Here is a 5000-nt window from a genome sequence, read left to right on the forward strand (position 1 = left end):
ACGATGTGGAGATGTGGAACGCCGAGCCAGATCTATCTTATTTGTTTGCTTGGCCCACTGGACTTTGCATGGGCTTTGCAACACTGTGTGCTAGGTTAAATCACGGCCAATAGAGTGAGTGTTTTTAATGATCCTGATCTGATAAGGGGACTAGAGGTAAAAGAGCCGTTAGGAGGCAGTGATCACAACACGATAAGTTTTACTCTGCAAATGGAAAGGTAGAAGGGAAAATCGGAAGTGTCTGTATTACAGTATAGCAAAGGGGATTACAGAGGCATGAGGCGGGAGCTGGCCAAAATTGACTGGAAGGAGGCCCTAGCAGGGAAGACGGTAGAACAGCAATGGCAGGTATTCCAGGGAATAATGCAGAGGTTGCAGGATCAATTTATTCCAAAGAGGTGGAAAGACTCTAAGGGGAGTAAGAGACACCTGTGGCTGACAAGGGAAGTCAGGGACAGCATAAAAATTAAGGAGAGGAGGTATAACATAGCAAAGAAGAGTGGGAAGACAGAGGATTGGGACTCTTTTAAAGAGCAACAAAAGTTAACTAAAGAGGCAATGCGGGGAGAAAAGATGAGGTGCGAGGGTAAACTAGCCAATAATATAAAGGAGGATAGCAAAAGTTTTTTTAGGTACGTGAAGAGGGAAAAAATAGTCAAGGCAAATGTGGGTCCCTTGAAGACAGAAACGGGGGAATTTATTATGGGGAACAAAGAAATGGCAGACGAGTTAAACCGTTACTTTGGGTCTGTCTTCACTGAGGAAGATACACACAATCTCCCAAATGTTCTAGGGGCCGGAGAACCTAGGGTGATGGAGGAACTGAAGGAAATCCACATTAGGCAGGAAATGGTTTTGGGTAGACTGATGGGACTGAAGGCTGATAAATCCCCAGGGCCTGATGGTCTGCATCCCAGGGTACCTAAGGAGGTGGCTCTAGAAATAGTGGAAGCATTGGAGATCATTTTTCAATGTTCTATATAGATTCAGGATCAGTTCCTGTGGATTGGAGGATAGCAAATGTTATCCCACTTTTTAAGAAGGGAGGGAGAGAGAAAACGGGTAATTATAGACCAGTTAGTCTGACATCAGTGGTGGGGAAGATGCTGGAGTCAATTAGAAAAGACGAAATTGCTGAGCATTTGGATAGCAGTAACAGGATCATTGCGAGTCAGCATGGATTTACGAAGGGGAAATCATGCTTGACAAATCTACTGGAATGTTTTGAGGATGTAACTAGGAAAATTGACAGGGGAGAGTCAGTGGACGTGGTGTACCTCGACTTTCAGAAAGCCTTCGACAAGCTCCCACATAGGAGATTAGTGGGCAAAATTAGGGCACGTGGTATTGGGGGTAGGGTACTGACATGGATAGAAAATTGGTTGACAGACGGAAAGCAAAGAGTGGGTATAAATGGGTCCCTCTCGGAATGGCAGGCAGTGACCAGTGGGGTACCGCAAGGTTCGGTGCTGGGACCCCAGCTATTTACGATATGCATTAATGACTTAGACGGAGGGATTAAAAGTACCATTAGCAAATTTGCAGATGATACTAAGCTGGAGGGTAGTGTGAATTGTGAGGAAGATGCAATAAGGCTGCAGGATGACTTGGACAGGTTGTGTGAGTGGGCGGATACATGGCAGATGCAGTTTAATGTAGATAAGTGCGAGGTTATTCACTTTGGAAGTAAGAGTAGAAAGGCAGATTATTGTCTGAATGGTGTCAAGTTAGGAGGAGGGGGAGTTCAACGAGATCTGGATGTCCTAGTGCATCAGTCAATGAAAGGAAGCATGCAGGTACAGCAGGCAGTGAAGAAAGCCAATGGAATGTTGGCCTTCGTAACCAGAGGAGTTGAGTATAGGAGCAAAGAGGTCCTTCTACAGTTGTAGCGGGCCCTGGTGAGACCGCACCTGGAGTACTGTGTGCAGTTTTGGTCTCCAAATTTGAGGAAGGATATTCTTGCTATGGAGGGCGTGCAGCGTAGGTTCACTAGGTTAATTCCCGGAATGGCGGGACGGTCGTATGCTGAAAGGCTGGAGCGATTGGGCTTGTATACACTGGTATTTAGAAGAATGAGGGGGGATCTTATTGAAACATATACGATAATTAGGGGATTGGACACATTAGAGGCAGGAAACATGTTCCCAATGTTGGGGGAGTCCAGAACAAGGGGCCACCGTTTAAGAATAAGGGGTAGGCCATTTAGAACGGAGATGAGGAAGAACCTTTTCAGTCAGAGAGTGGTGAAGGTGTGGAATTCTCTGCCTCAGAAGGCAGTGGAGGCCAGTTCGTTGGATGCTTTCAAGAGAGAGCTGGATAGAGCTCTTAAGGATAACGGAGTGAGGGGGTATGGGGAGAAGGCAGGAACGGGGTACTGATTGAGAGTGATCAGCCATGATCGCATTGAATGGCGGTGCTGGCTCGAAGGGCTGAATGGCCGACTCCTGCACCTATTGTCTATTGTCTATTGTCTATAATCAACCACTTTATTTTGCCCGTCTTTGTGACTCCTCTTTGACACGTCGATCACCGCTGAGGCTGTTTTACCTGTTTCGCCTATGTACCGTAAGGTACACTCCTTACATTGAACTGCATACACCCCATTATTTCGCTCACGGGTTATCCTCTGTGCTATCCAGTCTCTCCTGTCACCCTGTTCTATGTTTTTGTCTATTACCCAGTGGGAGCAGGCCCCATATTGACATTAATTTGTAACCCTACTGCTCCCCTCGTCTGCTGGTTTTATCACCATCTCATGTTTATCCCTCAGCTCTGCCGTGGTCTCCCTCTCTTTTTTTCTGGTGAGGTTCGGCCTATCCTTTGTCATGGGCATATCCCAGGCTGTTTTAGTAACGTTCTTTTAAAACGTGTCGTGTTTGTTTGGCTTTACCCACGTTCCAGCATTAGAGGCCAATTTTTGCAATGTTTCCTGGGTGGGATTTGCCGGTTTTACAAATGGTGTCACTATCTCACCCTGCTTCCTGATACCCTTATGGGGTCGGCTCTGTTCTTGCAGAACCCTCGGGTGGTGCAGAGTCTGGGCCTTGTTATCAATATCTTGCCCTGCTTCCCGATACCCTTGCGGGTTCGGCTCTGTTCTTGCAGATCCCTCAGGTGGTGCAGAGTCTGGGCGGCATCGTCACCCAGCACACCGACGCCCACTGAAAATTACCCACGCACAGTGCGCGCCTGGAGCGGCAGTAGTTCAAACTACCCCTACCCCTACCCCTACCCCTACCGCTACCCCTACCCCTACCCCTAACCCTAACCCTAACCCTAACCCTAACCCTAACCCTAACCCTAACCCTAACCCCTACCCCTACCGCTACCCCTACCCCTACCCCTAACCCTAACCCTAACCCTAACCCTAACCCTAACCCTAACCCTAACCCTGACCCTAACCCTAACCCTAACCCTAACCCTAACCCTAACCCTAACCCTAACCCTAACCCTAACCCTAACCCTGACCCTGACCCTAATGCAGGCAGAGTTATTTATAAAGTGGCCCAGACTCTGCACCACCTGAGGGTTTTGTAACAGAACCAACCCCATAAGGGTTTCAGGAAGCAGGGCAAGATATTGATAACAAGGCGCAGACTCTGCACCACCTCAGGGTTCTGCAAGAACAGAGCCGACCCCATAAGGGCATCAGGAATCAGGGCAAGATATTGATAAAATGGCCCAGACTCTGCACCACCTGAGGGTTCTGCAAGAACAGAGCCGACCCCATAAGGGCATCAGGAAGCAGGGCAAGATATTGGTAACAAGGCCCACGGGGAAGGCGGCATACTTTGGGGTTATTTTGTAGTGAGTTTTGAAGGCATGTGCTAGTGTTACGCATACCGAGGGCGCGCAAAGTTCGGCGCGCCCGGGCCAAAACGCCTCTGCTGGCCGCGGCCGAGTCGGCCGACGGATTGCCACGGACTTGCTTGACGACCTGTCACTCTCCGTGCATCGGTTGCACGCCCGGTTCGTCCTTTCCATTTGTTTCATGATGTACACGCGGCAGGCGGAATATTTTAAAAGCACTGTTCTGTTCGAAGTGCACAATGGCCGTTGGGGCAATGCAACTGGGGGTCGGTCGACCGGCTGACGACGCCTGCCTGCCGATTTGGTTCACGATGTCCCCGCCGAAGGCGGCATACTTGAAAGTACTGCCGTTCGCGGCGCGCAATTTGCAGGGGGGAGGAATTGTTAGTGGACGTCTGTGTGCTGGGTGACGATGCTTGCCGACTTGGTTCATGCCGTCCACGCCGAAGACGGCGCCGTTTAAAGTACTGCCGCTCGAGGTGCACAATTTGCGGGGGAATTGTTATTGGGCGTCGGCGTGCTGGGTGACGATGTGGAGATGAGGAACGCCGAGCCAGATCTATCTTATTTGTTTGCTTGGGCCACTGGACTTTGCATGGGCTTGGCATCATTGTGTGCTACGTTAAATCACGGCCAATTGAGTGAGTATTTTTTATTCAACCACTCTATTTTGCCCGTCTTTGTGACTCCTCTATGACACGCCGATCACCGCTGACGTGTTAATCTGCGTGTTAGGTATCTCGGGGGTCAGTTGGACGGACAGATGTGTAAGGGTTTTGTTCGGAAGGATCGTTGAGTGTAAACGGTGAACGGGGGTTAAAGGCCCTGAGGTTTCAATCCTCTAAAGAATGTAAAAGGTCTGACGCGTTAGCTAGCAGCTAATGAGGTGAACCTAGCAGCTAATGAGGCTCTCTCTCTCTCACGGCCCCGGGACTCCCTCCCTCCCTCCTCCCTCTTGGAACCCTCCCTGCGTGGGGGGGGGGGGGGGGGCACGAAGAAAAAGAGGGTATAAGAAGAATCCAGTGGAAGGAGTAGGGACTGGGGGCGAGGTCAGACAGCCTATCCGGCTAATAAAGCATCATGAGGTTAGGTATAAACTCTGATGACTGCATAAACTCGCCCCTAATGGGGGGGGGGCACTCTCTCCCCCACCCCTCTCTCCCCAGTGCCCCCCCCATCCGACCCCCCCC

This window comes from Rhinoraja longicauda, unplaced genomic scaffold (genome assembly GCF_053455715.1).
Source record: "Rhinoraja longicauda isolate Sanriku21f unplaced genomic scaffold, sRhiLon1.1 Scf000083, whole genome shotgun sequence".
Classification (NCBI taxonomy): domain Eukaryota; kingdom Metazoa; phylum Chordata; class Chondrichthyes; order Rajiformes; family Arhynchobatidae; genus Rhinoraja; species Rhinoraja longicauda.